The sequence below is a fragment of the Pseudorca crassidens genome, chromosome 5, assembly GCF_039906515.1.
Source record: "Pseudorca crassidens isolate mPseCra1 chromosome 5, mPseCra1.hap1, whole genome shotgun sequence".
NCBI lineage: Eukaryota > Metazoa > Chordata > Mammalia > Artiodactyla > Delphinidae > Pseudorca > Pseudorca crassidens.
Genome location: NC_090300.1, coordinates 8,340,141 through 8,358,252, shown reverse-complemented (window position 1 = coordinate 8,358,252; position 18,112 = coordinate 8,340,141). Strand labels below are relative to the sequence as shown.

The 18,112-nt window shown below is 41.6% G+C and overlaps 1 pseudogene; it reads right to left on the bottom strand.

Annotated features, from left to right (window-relative positions):
- Positions 1 to 14,536: 14,536 nt before the first annotated feature.
- LOC137224354 (high affinity cAMP-specific and IBMX-insensitive 3',5'-cyclic phosphodiesterase 8A pseudogene) lies at positions 14,537 to 16,140 on the bottom strand (annotated as a pseudogene).
- Between the last annotated feature and the right edge of the window lie 1,972 nt (positions 16,141 to 18,112).

The window sequence follows — 18,112 nt, the reverse complement described above, 5'->3', positions numbered from 1 at the left end:
AACACTGTCGATGAAATATATACATCAACCACAGTTATATTATTGGATAGAATAAAAATATTCAAAACTTTTTAAGATAACACACAAAACTTCAGAGAAATATCTGTTTGAAGCTGTTCATCCAGACTCTCTGGAAAGCAAGACTTTTATCAAAGCATTTCCTGAAAACATGTTTTCATTTTGTTCTGTTTTATCATCAAGTACTTGGCCTTTTACGGAGGGTCATTCTAAGAAATAGTGATATGAAAATTGTTTCTACCTAATCAGTAAGAAGCAATACCATAGACAGACACCACTGCGTGAGTAAATACCTGTTAGAATTTCACATAAGGTACAAGATATCTAAACATGGGAATATTCTTGTGCCTTGTTGAGGCACTTTTCTGCAATGAACTTAATTATCTGGTTTCTCTTACTTTAGGATTTAAATTATTAACTTAAATAAACAGGTGGGATCCAAAAGTATCAAAATATAAGAATACCTGAAGGGTCTTTATCTCGGGAATTTATATAAGAAGAAAGCTTTGAGAAGTATTTATTTCACATTGAGGACAACAGAGAGTTTAACATACCGATTATTTATAACAAATTCTAAAGAACATGCAGCAGTACCCAAATCTTCAGTTCCTCATCACCTCGGAGTTGGTGGTAAACCTTAACTCCTATGGCTAGAAGAGTGACCTCAGAAGTGGTCCCATCTGTATCTTCTTTGGTGGGGCTTTGTTCTCCAACCGGCCTACATCTTCCTTTTGTGGAACCCCAGGCAAGGGTACCAGTGGGAGCCTGCATACCATGTGTCTAAATATTTAAAAGGTATAACCTATGCTGCACCCACAGACTGGCCTGCATTCCTACCCAAGGGTCCTAAAGCCACATATGAGACCTCATCATGGGAACCCAAGGGCTAAAGGGGCTGCACTGAGCATGAGGAGCTGGGCAGAGTAGGGTGGATATTCACCTACTGATTACACCTGCTCACCAACTTAAGGAAATTCTCTGTTGTTAGGCAATATATGTTGGGTTTACACACGTCTGCAAGTTCTTTGATATTTCTCCTCTCTTAGTCTATCCAGGCTGCTATAACAGAATACCATATACTGGGTGACAGAAATGTTCACAGTTCTGAAGGCTGGGAAGTCTAAGATCAAGGCACCAGCAGATTTAGTGTCTAGTGAGAGCCGCCTCCTGGGTCACAGACGGTGTCTTTTCACTGTGTCCCCACATGGCAGAGGGGCCAGAGAGCACTCTGGGGTCTCCTTTGTAACAGCACTAATGCTCCACCCTCCTGACCTAATTAACCCCCCCGCAAAGTCCCCATTCCAAACACCACTGCATTGGGAGTTAGGATCTTACCATATGAATTTTGGGGAAGACACAAAATTTCAGTCCAGAATACCTCCCATCCACAGGTGGAATCTAATTGCTCTCCTCTTGAATATGGTCCAATCACAGTGACTCGGATCTAATACAAAAAAAGTCATACAAGTGATTCTGTGTGAGCTTCAAAGCTAGTAGAAAAGGAAAGGTGATAGAACCTCCTTCCAGGTAGGGATATTTTCTCTCTCTCTCTCTCTCTCTTTCTGTGTGTGTGCTTGCGTATGTGTGTGTCCCTATGGACTCTGGGGGGTCATAGTCTCAGAGAGGCCATGCGTAGGCATTGCGGGTGACAGCCCCAGCTGAGGCCCCAGCCAGTGGCCTGCACCAACCACCAGATATGTGCATGAATGACCCTTCAGATGACTGCAGCCCAACTGATGCTGAGGGCAAGAAAAACAAGCTATCTCCACCAAGTTAACTCGGTCCAAATGGCAGAATGAAGAGCAAAACTGCTGCTGTTGTCTTAAGCCACTAAGTTTTAGGGTGGTTATACAGCCATAGATAAGCAGAACACAGTGTTAAATACTAGTTTTTTCCAGTATTATAAGGTTAAATGTCCCGGATTTCTATGTCAGAAGATCTAACAACTTGAAGGGAAGCACCATCACTTCTTACTGTGCAGATAATAAGTCATGTACTATAGATTAGCCTCCGTTTCCACGTGTATATGATAGGGCAATAACCCACATCCTCAGAGACATCAAGAGTTTCCAAGGGAAAATGTATATGTAAGCATATGATACAGGGCACTTCACTTTTTAAGAAGAAGCCGGCAGGCTTTCATTTTGGAAAGCACTGCAGACTCCAGAAAAAAAATGGTACAAATGAACCTATTTACAAAACAGAAATAGAGTCACAGATGTAGAAAACAAACTTATGGTTACAAAGCGGGGAGGCGGGGGATGGGATGAATTGGGAGATTGGGATTGACATATACACACTACCCTATATAAAACAGATAACTGATAAGGACCTACTATATAGCACAGGGACCTCTACTCAATACTCTGTAATGACCTATATGGGAAAAGAATCTAAAAAAGACTGGATAGATGTATATGTATAACTGAATCACTTTGCTGTACAGCAGAAACTAACACGACACTGTAAACCAACTATACTCCGAAGAAGTTTTTTAGAAAAGAACAATGCTATGTGTTCCACTGGCACCTTATGGACGGATTCATCTGGATTTGCTTTCTCACTGAACTGAGGTTCTGGGAAGGCAAAATGCTCCCCACTCATACCCCTTACAGCTCAACTCTGTCATCTGCTCCAGCTACACCATCAGAAGGCTCTGCAGCCTAAAGAATGACTCAAAAACAGATTCTGACTTGAAACGTTGACTCTTCTAGGGGCTAAATTTCAGTGATACTAAGCCTTTTCTTTTTTAATTTTCTTTTAATGTTCTCTAAATGGCATCAGAAGATGAATTTCAAAGAGGTAAAATGTATTTAAGATTTCATTTACCAAACAAACACAGTAAAAGATGATATCAAACATCTGCGGTTTTTCAATCACACAGCTAGCAAATAAGCACAAAACGGTTTTCGTGAAGGGCATAATTTGGCATCCTTGCCATCAAAGGCAATTTTAAACACATAATTCAGATGCCCATTGACAGCAGCACTTTCTTGTTGGGTATTAATCTGCCAGGATGAATCTGGAAATACAGCAATGTCTCTCAATTAGAAGCATAAACTTTAAAAATGAGAAATAAAATCATGGTGGCGTGAACAGGACACAGGTGGGTAATTGACAAGCTTGCATAATGTGGAAAAAATCATAGGTTAGAGGAAAAGTCATAACAATAATATAAAGCTTTGAGTTTGCACAGCCACTTCCCCCAAAGAGATCAAAGCCCTTTACATATATTATCTCCTTAATCCCCCTGTTACCTGTTGCAGGGGCAGGGTTAGGGCAGATACCCTTTGGTGTGATTCTGTCGCCATGGGCATCCTATGTGGCAGCCTTTTGTGAACCCTATTACTTCCGTTCTCTTTTCTGTAATAAAGTGTGAGATTAGCTTTCTAGTTACAGCTGGAGATATAAGGCAGCATCAGTTCTTCAACAAATTTGTCCCTTTCCCCAACTTGTCACACTACACAGATAACTACGTAAAATATTTCTGGCTACAGGTACATTATTAATGGGCTGTAACTGTGTCTCTGAAAGAGAGTTCAAAGACATCAAAAACATCTGTAACAACTAATTAAAGACTTGCTTAACTATGTGAGATTATTTCAGAAAGCGGTTGGCTGTGGGACTCATTTGTTGCCCAACACCCCAGACATTTCAGACATTGGATTTTTTTCAGCCAGGCTTCTCCGACCTCCTACTAGAAAGCTTATATACATGTTATAGAGCATGTATGCATAGATCCATGAAAAATATTGAAAATAAAACACTATTTTGATATCATGCATACTAATGTCTCTGAAAGTCAGATTATCAAAATCTTATTTCACATCTCTTTATTCACTGTATTTCAGGAAAAGATAAGCCTCTATGAAATATAACTATGTTTCGAATGTTATTCATTCGCAAGATGTCGATCAGAGTTATCAAACTACAGCTCATCTTCCTTGAGGGAGAAAAAATTACGCTGGTTCAGAAACCTGTTTCTATGATCTACTAACCTTTATATATGCTAATAATTTTACTATATTAGAAGATTCTATTGGGTAAAGGTTTCTTTGATAATCCATCCCAGGATTATATCTGCCACCTCAAATTCTCTTTGAAAATAAAATGTCAAATCTATGTGGCACTGAAATTTTAAATCAGTGACTCCACTTCCAAAATATAATGAGTTAGGAAGAAGCATGACCAGTTTTTTTAATTGTCTTGGAAATATGCACCTTGATTCTGGGATATACAGCTAAAGGAAAAGAGTCACATGCAAACTTTCAGTTTGTGTCTGCGTGGAGCTACTGCCTTGAAGTTTTGTATAAAACAAAATACAAAAATTTTGGTACCCCCCGAGCTATAACAACACCCAGATCTTCAGAAGAAATGTCATTTTAAGATTTTTTTTTTTTTTTTTGGCCACACGACATGGCTTGAGGGATCTTATTTCCCCGACCAGGGATTGAACCCGGGCCCACAGCAGTGAAAGTGCCAGGTCCCAATCACTGGACCACCAGGGAATTCCCCAGAAATGTCATTTTTCACAAGTGGATCCCTTACAAGAAAGTTGCAGAGGCACTTAGGGACTGAGTACTAAATTTAAGTACTCACTGATTTGAGTAATTTAAGCACTATGTGCAGGTTTTGCATTTACACTGAAATTCAACTTTTTTTTTTTTTTTGCGGTTACGCGGGCCTCTCACTGTTGTGGCCTCTCCCGTTGCGGAGCACAGGCTCTGGACGCGCAGGCTTAGCGGCCATGGCTCACGGGCCCAGCCGCTCCGCGGCATGTGGGATCTTCTTGGACCGGGGCACGAGTCCGTGTCCCCTGCATCAGCAGGCGGACTCTCAACCACTGCGCCACCAGGGAAGCCCTGAAATTCAACTTTTTAATGAAACCCTGAGTTAAGGCTGCCACATCCGGCTGCCAGTTTCTGCAACTAGTTACAGACACACTTGCTACTCAAAGTGTGGTCCTGGGCGTCATCTTGGGATCACTGGAAATGCAGAATCTTAGGCCCCACTGAACTAAGGCCCCAACCTACTGAGTCAGAATCTGCATTTTAACAAGATCCAAAGAAGACGGTTATGCACATAAAACTTGGGAAGCACTGAGTTAAAATCTCTCAGAAAACTAAAACACAGAATTAAAGAGGCTGTCTCAACAGAACTAAAGGTGGCATATTTGGTCCAATGCATCTTTCATCCATCAGATCACCACCACCATCCCATGTACCCTCTCCTCCATGTTCAAAATATGCCTTGGTCTGTCAGATAAATGTAAAATACATAAATACAGCCACAAGGTCCACTGTTGGTTTCCTCCTGGATTTTCAGCACTGACATTTTCTGCCTCAATGACCGAGAAGGATGATTTTATGTCACACCAAGGGGGAAAGGGAAGCAAGAGAAGAGTTTTGGGTTCCCAAGAGGAATCTACAGTTTTGCCTTGCTTCACACACTGTCTAGTTTTGGCTCTTCTAGATTTTAATTGATTGGCTTACCATCCTCCGGTGTGACACGCAAGTGCCATCAGTGGAAATGAAATGTGTTTGAACTTTTCCTGCTTCTATAGTATTTCATTGGCTTCATGTCATTTTACTATGAAAATGTCACTGAACTCTTCTAAATATTAAGTTCTAAGCAGAAGCTATAAATAAAGTGTCATTTTTCTGGATGTGAATGGATTTGTAGAGAAATTCGACAGAACACTCCTATTGACACCGAAACATGAAGTGAATAACGAAGTGGAAAGTTCCACTAGAATAAGAAGGGTTCTCAAAAATACCCCAAACTGCCCATGCGGAACTGTGCCTTCTAAAACCTCGGATCACAGGAAGTAATTTTAAATGGTGAGTTTTCCCATCAAAGGCCTTTTAGAATCATACTATATTTCCAGGGAATGTTTAGTATTAACAATCAACATTTTGAAATATTTGGAATCTGTCTCCCAGGTCACATAGGTTATGATGAACTCACAAAAGGCCACAATTAGCCCTATTTTTCTCATGGTTGCCAGGTATCATAAGCAGTTTTCAGGGGTAGCAATTTCCAGAATTCCACAGGTCCTTTACTTCAGCCTAAGAAAGTCGAACATAATCTCTATAATTTTGCTCTGGTCATATACCGCAGCTTAACTAACCCACTCCAAAATTCAACATAATTTTTTAAAAACCCACCAATTTTACTATGCTCACAGATTCTGTGAGTCTTAGGAATCCAGACAGGGTGTAGCAGGGATGGCAGGTCTCTGGTCTATGATGTTTGGGGCCTCAGCCATGAAGACTCGCATGGCTGGGGGTGACTCAAGTGGATTCGCATGGCTGGGGGTGACTCAAGTGGATGGGGGATGGGATCCCAGAGCCTGGACCAGGACTGCTGATGGAGACTATGAACCAGCATCTCTATAACCGCCTCTGCATGTGGCTTGGACTTCCACACAGTACGGTGGCTTCAGGGTAGTAAGACTTCTTACCCTGGTAAGATCACAGTCTCCAGAGCAAGTGTCCCAGAGAACAAGGCAGAAGCTGCATGGATTCTATGACTTGGCTTCAAAAGTTACATCGTGTCTCTTCTACCATACTCTACGGGTTGAAGCTATCACAAACCGGCTCAAACTCAAGGGAAGGGGACAGAGACCTTAATCTCAATGAAAATATTGTCAAAGAATGTGAGGCAATATTTTAAAACTGCCACATAGCCATTAAGTTTGTTTATTTATTTATTTATTTATTTATTTATTTTGGCTGCCTTGGGTCTTCTTTGCTGCGCACAGGCTTTCTCTAGTTGCTGCAAGCTGGGGCTACTCTTTGTTGCAGTGCACGGGCTTCTCATTGTGATGGCTTCTCCTGTTGTGGAGCATGGGCTCTAGGCACACGGGTTTCAATAGTTATAGCATGTGGGCTCAGTAGATGTGGCTCGTGGGTTCTAGAGCGCAGGCTCTGTCGTTGTGGCGCATGGGTTTCATTGCTCCGTGGCATGTGGAATCTTCCCAAATCAGGGCTCAAACCCATGTCCCCTGCACTGGCAAGAGGATTCTTAACCACTGAGCCACCAGGGAAGCCCAGCCATTAAGTTTAAGAGCAATATTTCCATTTAACAAATGGTACCAAAGTTTTATTAAAAAGTTAAAGGAAAAAAAACCCAAACAATTGGTCAAATCCAACCTGCTATTTTGCAGGTGAAGAAAAAGGTCTTGATTGAAGGACAATCGTGCGCAACATATTTCTTTTCCTTTTGTCATCTGAACTCGGTTGTATACGTTTCTCTCAAATTTAATCTCAATATTCTTAGCACTCTGTGGAAGAGGACTTTCCTTGTTAATGACGAGAATAATTCATCCTATGTCCCACCTGGAAGCTCTATGAAAGGTACAAAGACATACCGTCTTTAACAGAATATTTATCTACCAAAGTCACTGTGCACTCCCCAAAAGGCAAATCTTCTGAATCAAATAGTTTATCTATGTCCATTTAAAATGTTCTTTGCCCACACATAGTAAGATAGATTCTCTCCACACCCTGCATCCATTAGTGTCCCCAATCACTCTTACACAGTGAAACAGAATTGAAATGTATTCAACCAGGTAGAGACAGGATGGATGAGGGAGGTCGACAAAACCGCATAAGAAGTCAGTGACATTTCTGAAGGTCAAAGTGAGTAGTAAAGACGTTTCCTCTATAACGAGAGATAGGGATTGCACTGCTGGAAAGAACCATAATAAACATTACAGGGGAAAGTTGTAAATCATTCCAAGACTGAGAGAATACAGTAAGAAGAGCTCAAATAAGAAGCTGAAGCATTAACTGAGACGATCTGGGGGGAGGATGAGGGAAGAGGGCTGCAAGGGCTGGCTATTCCTGCTACTTCCCCAGTCCTGGGGCACACAGAGCTGAGTGGGAGGGCCAGCAGTAAGGGCTCCCGGGGTGAGACGCACCGAAGTGGGGTTCTTGGGGCTGGCTGCACCAGCCAGGGGGCTTGTGAAATAGGGCATTACTTATTTATCACAACTGTACAAGTCTGAAGTGCTAGTACTTGTGCATTTGAATTTCTAACACTAGGAAAAGATGTTGTCCTTGAATTTGGGGATGATGCAGCAAGAGGGTGGTATCAGAATTCCACACGGGACTTCCCTAGTGGCACAGTGGTTAAGAATCCGTCTGTCAATGCAGGGGACGTGGGTTTGATCCCTGGTCCGGGAAGATCCCACATGCCACGGAGCAACTAAGCCCGTGCACCACAACTACTAAGCCTGTGCTCTAGAGCCTGTGCTCCACAACAAGAGAAGCCACCGAATGAGAAGCTGGCGCACCGCAACGAAGAGTAGCCCTCACATAGCAATAAAGACCCAAAGCAGCCAAAGATAAATTAAAAAAAAAAAAAGAATTCCATATGAAGATGGACTAAGAAATGCTGTTTCTCAGATGAAGATGAAAAAGAAATCTGCTTAGGAATAGGAGGATATGGTTCGTGTAATTCTAAGCATGGCAGTTAAATGTACACACATACACACACATGTTCAAAATCTCCATTTTCACTGCAGAGTGCCAAGTACCTGCTTCAATCTAACATAAAACAAAAGTTTTCATTAGTCTCTTATAAATGGCACATGCCTTTCATACTGTGTGTGTGTGTGTAAGATAGGTAATAAGTTATTCAATTATTTTTAAACGAATGCCTTAGAAAACGTCTTTTTAAAATTAAACTATTCCATCAGTTCTTAAAGAAAATACTGGTATTTCACGGTCAGTTATTTTTGATTAGGCTTCAGCCCCCACCATCAGCAGCCATGATGGGCAGAATAAGAATCTTGCGGGAGACATTTATTCCATGAGAAAATTTTCCTATTAAAAAATAAAGAGGGCTTCCCTGGTGACGCAGTGGTTGAGAGTCCACCTGCCGATGCAGGGAATACGGGTTCGTGCCCCAGTCCGGGAAGATCCCACATGCCGTGGAGCGGCTGGGCCCGTGAGCCATGGCCGCTGAGCCTGCGGGTCCGGAGCCTGTGCTCCGCAATGGGAGAGGCCACAGCAGTGAGAGGCCCGCGTACCGCAAAAAAAAAAAAAAAAAAAAAGAAAGAAAGAAACTTTGATGAAACTAGAATTGAAGTGAGGTAGTTAATGATCCATAATTAAACTAGTTGCCATAGAAATCAATGCAAAAGAAAAACAGGTCTAAAAACTTTTAATTTTCTTCCAAAATCTCAAATAACATGGAATCAGAGTCAATAAAGCCTGAATTCATTATGGAACCATTGACCCAGTTCATTAATGACAAACCAAGTATTTTTTCACAGAAAAGAAAAATCAGACATTAGTTCCATAGCTTTGCTTCATGTACTAGAATAATCAACAATGAGTAAGGGAAATGAATTAGGTACCAAGGGTATAAGCACAGGGGACCCATCTGCCCCACAGCAACACCTGTTCATGACAGGTCAGCTTGTTGAGTGGTGAAAAATAGAGCAGAAGGAATGTCTTGATGATAAACAATTTAGTCAAATGGATTAAATCAACCACTTATTTAAAATCTCAAGTGAACTGACTTTAAAAAAGAAATACTTTTGAGGGGCAATATACTGAAATAGTCTCTTCAAGTTATGCACTTCCTAGCCATCATATTTTTAATAACTATCTTGTCAAATTTTCTAACAAGATTAATCATTTTATCTTGGTCCAAATCTTCCCTCCTGCTTTGCCATACACAGGGTGCCCACTGCAGTAAGAGCCACTGGGGTCAAAGAAATGAACTAGATCCCAAGGGGTAGAACAGGCCACAGAACCTGCCTGATGGCTCAGAGGAAGACTAGACTATTAAGTCCGTGAGGCTGGAGAGTAAATTGTTTCTTCTTTTGTTTGTGTTTGTTGTTTTTACCAAATTGTGAAGGGAAAGCTGGAAGTAGAGCCTTACTAGTCAAATTCTAGGACTGGACTCCATTCATTGTTGGTGATTCTTTTTCAATCATGTGGATATTCCAGTTTCCCCAACAGTCGACTAAACTGGATGCTTGTCATGGTCCGTCTGAGGGTACTAGGAATATAGGTTAGTAGCAAATAACTGGTTCCTCTGACTCTTCCGGTCCACAGCTACTCAGGCTCAACCTCTGACCCCAAATTCCTAATGACTTCCAACTCACTCATGACTTCAAGACAAATACCTTTCTTACTTCAAACTCACTTCCAGAACCTTGACTCTTTCAGTCCTTCTGGCTGTCGGCATTGTCATCACTTCTTTTCCGTTCATAGCCAGTATTGGTCTCGAGGTTAATCACCTGAACTTATCTCTCATCAGTATCCTTTGTTCTCCTGTCCCAACACCTTCTGAGAACCTGACCAGGTGAAGTCCAACACCTGCGTAATGTTAAATCCCTCCAACTCCAATGAAGGCAGGGGTGAACTAGATATTCACAGTAACGCGTCAAATAGCACCTTGCTAAATTCCCATTCCACAACCTCCCCTGGGACATAAGAACCATCAAATAGTCCTGAATGGTAGAGTAACTCCAAATCCTCACTCCAAAGGGCAATGATAAAATTGGACAAAATTGTCAAAAACAAAAATTTCAGGACTCTGAAAAGAGAACAAAGGCACAAGATAAATTGAGGTGTGTCTACACAAGAAAAGCTTGTGTGGTAGTAGTAGTAGTTTTTTCAACATGTGTGTTGAAGCAATTCAGGTAAGAATTTCACCGTGGTGTTTTATCCCAGCGTTGCTATGATTCCAATGTGGCCACCCACCCCAGCTCTGTATTTGTGCCCAGCTATGTTCTAGGTTGGTGTAAGCCATGAAAACCAGCACCTTCTCAGCCAGGAAGGCTAAGGGCTAACTTGATATTCATCAGAATATGGAAAAATCCCCACACACATTGTCAGAAACAGTAGCGATTTTAGTGACAAATAAGAAAGACGAGTGTCAGCTAGCCTGAGGTTGTGGCAATCAGACTAGGCATAAGTTTATCAGGAAATGAGACAGCCAGAGTAGGCCTTGATAGGTCTCCACATAGCCCTGGTGGTTCCAAAGGCAGTGTGCATGGACAAGGCTGCACACGTTCTTAGGAGAGACTGGAAAAGGCAGCTATCTGTTTGTCCCTGATGAATGTGAGGACTTGTGCTAGCAGAAGGTAAAAGCCAGGAACAACAAGTAAACTGTCTGAAGTTGACATGTGTCTCCCAACTTACACACAAATCCATGAACAAGGGCAGAAACTTAATAGCTCAAGGTAGATGAGAACAACTTTTAATTATTCAGTTACCACTAAACAATTCTGACATGGGAGCAACCCCTATGAAGTCAGGCTTGAAAATAAAATTAATAAGGAAAAAGAAACACTTTACAGAGACATCAAAGGTCACAAACCGTGGGGGAAGATAGACTCCACAGAATTAGCCCAAACAAATAATTAACAATGAACAGAAACAATATCAGAGAAGAAACAAACTCACATTTGCTATGATATATATTACCTAAAATGTCCAGTTTTCAAATAAAAACTTATAGTATATGCAAAAAAACACAGAAGTGTTTCCCCTTCACAAGGAAAAAAGCAGTCAAAAGAAATGGTCTACTAGGGGACCTAGATGTCGCATTAGCACAAAAAGACACCAAAGCGGATATCACAAACAGGTTCAAGGAACGAAAAAAAAATCACTTCTATAAATTAAAGGGAAATATGATAAAGTGGCTCATCAAATAGAGACTACCAATAAACAAATAAATACTGTTTCTAAAAAAGGAAATTCTGGAGTTGTAATGTATAATAACAATAACTGGCATTTCCAGCGTCCATTCCAACATGTGAAGAGATTATAAGTAACTCCCATCCTCATAACAAGAAGAAAGTTAAAAAACTAAAAATCAACAACTCTCCTTAGATTTATCAGAGAATTGAGGTCAGAGGGCAAACTACTGCCCTGAAAACTGGAGGAATAGAACCAAGAGAGTAACAGCTTACCAGGAGCAGAAGCTGCTAGAGCCAGAAACTGGTAGGAGCAATAAAAACTGTAAATGACACATTTCTGGAGGTTGAGTGTTGACTAGCTTTAGAGTTAAAACTCCTGAGGGCCCAGTCTTCAGGGAGCCTCTGTACATCCGTAAGTTTCACCTCCAAAAACGTCACCAGATTCCCACTTGTGAACACTTGGGGGGAAATGTCCATGTACTTTGGGAAAGATAAGAGAAAAAAATAACCATGTTAAGATACAACCAGTGGGTTCTGTTCTCCAAAACGAAGCCCTGCCCTCAAGGAAAACTAATTCACTAGAACTTTATCTCCAGAAGAGCAATGAGCCAACTCTAATCCCCACAGTCTTCCTGTCTCACACAGAGATCTAGGGGGAAAAAAACTGAAAAATATAAAAAACTTCTGAAGGTCACAGTGCAGGAATTCTGGCCCTTTTTATAAACGGAGATTTAACCATGAGAGTACAGAATGCTTCCCTTCCCTAATACCTTACTACCACATCAATAGGGATGCAGAATAATAACAGTAAATTACAACTAAGTGAGCTGCAAGACATGGACTCTATGTAAGAAGGAGTTTCTACGGAAACCCGAAGACAACAGGGGAGACAAAAACAAGGATACCAGAGTAAATTGAAGCATCTTACACTATAGCCACAGCAAACATTAAACACAGCCTAACTCCTAGCCAGATAAATACAAAACATCACACTAAAGACCTATTTACCTCAGTTTCTAATACATTATGTCTGGATTTCAATAAAAAATTACAAGGCATACTAAAAGGCAAGGAAAGATCAGCCTGGAGACACAAAGCAAGCATCAGAAACTAACTCAGCTAGGGCAGAGAAATTTTAATTATCAGACCAAGAATTTAAAATAACTACAATTAATATGGTAAGGACTGTAATGGAAAAACTGGACAGCGTGCAAGAAAAGATGGGTAATGTAAGCAGATAAAAGTTCTAAGAAAGAATCAAGAGTAAATACTAGAAAATGAAAACACTGTCAGAGAAATGAAGAATGTCTTTGATGGACTCATCAAAGGTTGAACATGAATGGAACATGGCTGAGGAAAGAATCAGTGAGTTTGAAAATAGGTCAGTAGAAGTTTCCAAAATTGAAGTTCAAAAAGGAAAGAAAACAAAACAAGCAAACAAAACCAGTATGAAACAAGATATCCAAGAACAGTGGGACAATTAGAAAAGCTGTACTAAATGTGTAATGGGAATACCAGAGGAGAAGAAAGACAGAAAGGACCAGAAGAAATATTTGAATGATGACTGGGAACTTTCCAAAGTTAATGACAGACATCAAACCAAGATAATCAAACACAGGTCCAAGAAACTCAAAGAATACCCAGCAAGATAAATACAGGAGGTGGGGGGGAACCAAACACTACGCATAGGCATATCATATCAAAATGCAGAAAACCTAAAAGAAAATCTTGAAAGAAGCAAAAGCCAAAGGGAAAAGAACACCTTATCAATAGAGGAAAAGGATAAGAATTATATTGAACATTTCTTCAGAAACTGTGTTAGCAAAGAGAGTGGACTGAAATATTTAACATGTTGGAAGAGATAAAATCACAAACCTACAATTCTGTATCCAGCTAAATTATCATTCAAAAGAGGAGGAGAATTAAAGACTTCCTCAAACAAACAAAAACTGAGGGAATTTATCTTCAGTAGAACTGCATCACCAAAAAAAGTTAAAGGAAGTTCTTCAGAGGAAATAAACATCATATAAATAGGAAACTCAGATCTCCATAAAGAAGGAAGAACATTAGAGAAGAAATAAATGAATTATTTTATTTTCTTTACTCTTAATTGATCTAACAGATAAGTGTTCAAAATAATAGCAACAATTAATTGGGTGGTTAAAACTAGTTAATTGGGAAGACATAGGGGAGAAGCTGGAGCTGAGGCTGGAGTCGCCCGTGGGGGCCAAGCCCGCCATCTACCCGTGGCCGCTGCCGGTCTACGACAAACCCCACGATGCTGCTCACGAAATCATCGAGACCATCCGGAGGAAAAGAGACGTAGAGTTACATCCAGAGAACAAGTTGCTGGACCGCTCCCTGCAGAAGAACCAGGAAGAGTAAGACCAGGAACACACGTGGAAGAAGAAGAAAGAGATGATAAAGTAAAGCCTGGTCACCTCCAGGTTCTGATAGAAATAAAGTTTCCAGAAGTTGTGTTCCTGCAATAAGAAATAAAGATGTGACCTTCCAGTTGTGTAAAGCTCTTAAATGTTGTGTAAGTGCATCGGGTGCCTGAGGAACCTGGAGCTAAATGGGCTAGCTCTGAGAGAGAGAGACTTAACTACGTTAACAAAAGAAATCCACCTCCGTCCTTTGCGGGGGCAGTCCCGAGCTCGTGTTTTAATGGACGCGAATGCAAACCGTGGTTCTCACGTGACTTTCTGAAGCGCCCCTGCAGCAGGCCCAGCTAAGTCTCACTTTACGGCAGTGGCATCAGATGATGGCTACAGAAGGTTGCCAACGTCCCTGTGTGCTCTTACAGGCTCTGCAGACGGGGGGATGAAAGGACCAAGGAACTCTGCCCTCAGGAATCCCAAGTGACTGGAGGGACACAGCGTCAGGGCCCCAGGCAGTGTCGCCCACTATTCAGAAGGGGGGCGGAGGCTCCGCAGCTTCATTTCATCCAGTCCCTTCCAGTATTTAAAATTGTTGTCAAGATGCTGCATTAACTCAGGCAGGTCTACAAAGGCGCCCCAAGCAGCAAACATGTCTGTGATGAAATAGTCAATGAAAGAGATTTGTGATTTGGGGATGCTGCAGGTATTTCTGTCCAAAACTGGCATCACTACAGGCGAGTCCTGTCGCTTCTCTTCATCAGTCTGAGACAAACATTCTTCTGAGATACGTGCGGCCCACTCAATGCACTTTCCCAGGGGTCGGCAGGGATTGGACGCATCAGCACACTGAATCAGCATTCGTTTGATCAGACTGCGGTTGTCTGGAGTTCTGAGCATAGGGATTATGGCTTCTTGATTTTTATCAGTTTCCCCATCTTCCTCTAATGCTACCAAGGGCTTGTTGATGCTATTGACAAATTTGTTGACGTGCTCAAAGTGCTTTGTCATTTCTGTGGCTAAGACCATGTCGATAATACTCTGGCGCAGCGTCCGGTAGTCATCCCTCTCCATGTTTTTAAAGATGCTGCATTTATCATCACGAGTGGTCAGCTGGAAGGCCAAGGCCGCGAGGTAGCTCTCGAGCACAGCAGTGTCGTTATACAGAATGGCCAGCTCGCTCGCAGCATCGCACAGGAAGGAGTTGGTTCTCCCGGGGTGGTCCAGGTCATGGACAGTGGCTGCAATGAGGGCCATGATCTCAGCAAGTGGATCTAAAGTTTGCTTTATCCTCTGTTTGCAGAGAAAATAGGCAGTGGCGTGAAGCACATCGGCAGAATGTGTAGAATTGCGGTAGGGGTTAGAAGCATGATAATTGGCTTCGATAATTTGCAACCACGATCTCAGCGTTGTCTCAGAGCATTTTAAGACTTCACAGACTCCAAAGCGAGCAAATATTTTGAGACCAAGATAAATCAGAGGCCATTTATGAGTGGCAGCCTCCAGTTCAAAAATATCAAAGTCCCAGGATTCCTCATTTTCCATGGCCCGAGTTATCTGTGATGGGACGTTGTGAAGGGAGGTGGGGGTGATTACACTGCTGGAAACCTGTTTAAAGTTTTTTGTTGAAAGAACATACTCATTCCTGGATGGTCTTCGCAAAACATCAGACATTAAGCCCCCAACAAGGTCAATGGCATAAGGATCATCGTCCTTAGCATCAAATTGTGGTGAATATAATCCAGTGGTTCTTAGAATTTCCAGCACACGATCTAAGGCTTCTGTCACAGGCATGGCACTGCTTTCCTGGGCAGCACTGATGATATAGATTGCCTTGGTGATGGGCGCCTCATCTACATGGAATGTATCCGGGCCATGGAGGAGCGTCGTCTCTGGCTGGAAACTTTGCTTGTTCGAGGGCAGCAGTTCTGACATCTAGTGAGCTTTTTCTCCCATCGTTATGTTTGCCTGACTGATTATCTGTATGAGTGTCAGACTGAACACATTCAGCTATTTTCTCAGCCTTACTGTTGCCATTCACACTGTGACAATGGACACATAGTGTCTAATTTTTCCTCCCTGTCCAATGGCAGGTATCACCTTCACATTTTGTTGTTGAGAGACATACAGAGAAGCCAGGGTGAGTCACCCCATCTCTCCCTCCTCTGGACCTCAGTTCCTCCTGATTGTAACTCGTTACACTGAGAACAGATTTCAGGACTCAGCACATGCAGCCATAATGTGTGCCTAATTCCACATCCCAGTCACTGGGACACAAAAGTTTGGTGTCTTCAAGTCTGGCTCCCACGTCACCACTCACATATGTCAGTTCTTCCTCTACAGCTGAGTCAGTGAGTAAAGACACATAAACAGAAGCAGATTAATATGAACAAGGTTTTACTGAAGAATCAACATTGTGAAAATGACTCTACTACCCAAAGCAATCACAGATTCAATGCAATCCCTATCAAACTACCACTGGCATTATTCACAGAACTAGAACAAAAAATTTCACAATTTGTATGGAAACACAAAAGACCCCGAATAGCCAAAGCAATCTTGAGAACGAAAAATAGAGCTGGAGGAATCAGGCTCCCTGATTTCAGACTATACTACAAAGCTACAGTAATCAAGACAGTATGGTACTGGCACAAAAACAGAAAGCTCGATCAATGGAACAGGATAGAAAGCCCAGAGATCAACCCAGGCACATATGGTCAGCTTATCTTTGAAAAACGAGGCAGGAATGTACAGTGGAGAAAGGACAGTCTCTTCAATAAGAGGTGCTGGGAAAACTGGACAGGTACATGTTAAAGTATGAGATTAGATCACTCCCTAACACCATACACAAAACTAAGCTCAAATGGATTAAAGACTTAAATGTAAGGCCAGAAACTATCAAACTCTTAGAGGAAAATATAGACAAAACATTCTATGACATAAATCACAGCAAAATCCTTTTTGACCCACCTCCAAGAGAAATGGAAACAAAAATAAACAAATGGGACCTAATGAAACTTCAAAGCTTTTGCACAGCAAAGGAAACCATAAATAAGACCAAAAGACAACCCTCAGAATGGGAGAAAATACTGGCAAATGAAGCAACTGACAAAGGATTAATCTCCAAAATTTATAAGCAGCTCATGCAGCTCAATAACAAAAAAACAAACAACCCAATCCAAAAATGGGCAGAAGACCTAAATAGACATTTCTCCAAAGAAGATATACAGATTGCCAACAAACATATTAAAGAATGCTCAACATCATTAATCATTAGAGAAATGCAAATCTAAACTACAATGAGATATCATCTCACACCAGTCAGAATGGCCAGCATCAAAAAATCTAGAAACAATAAATGCTGGAGAGGGTGTGGAGAAAAGGGAACACTCTTGCACTGCTGGTGGGAATGTGAATTGGTACAGCCACTATGGAGAACAGTATGGAGGTTCCTTAAAAAACTACAAATAGAACTACCATATGACCCAGCAATCCCACTACTGGGAATATACCCTGAGAAAACCATAATTCAAAAAGAGTCATGTACCAAAATGTTCATTGCAGCTCTATTTACAATAGCCCGGAGATGGAAACCACCTAAGTGCCCATCATCGGATGAATGGATAAAGAAGATGTGGCACATATATACAATGGAATATTACTCAGCCATAAAAAGAAACGAAATTGAGCTATTTGTAATGAGGTGGATAGACCTAGAGTCTGTCATACAGAGTGAAGTAAGTCAGAAAGAGAAAAACAAATACCGTATGCTAACACATATATATGGAATTTAAGGAAAAAAATGTCATGAAGAACCTAGGGGTGAGACAGGAATAAAGACACAGACCTACTAGAGAATGGACTTGAGGATATGGGGAGGGGGAAGGGTAAGCTGTGACAAAGCGAGAGAGAGGCATGGACATATATACGCTACCAAACGTACGGTAGATAGCTAGTGGGAAGCAGCCGCATAGCACAGGGAGATCAGCTCATTGCTTTGTGACCGCCTGGAGGGGTGGGATAGGGAGGGTGGGAGGGAGGGAGACGCAAG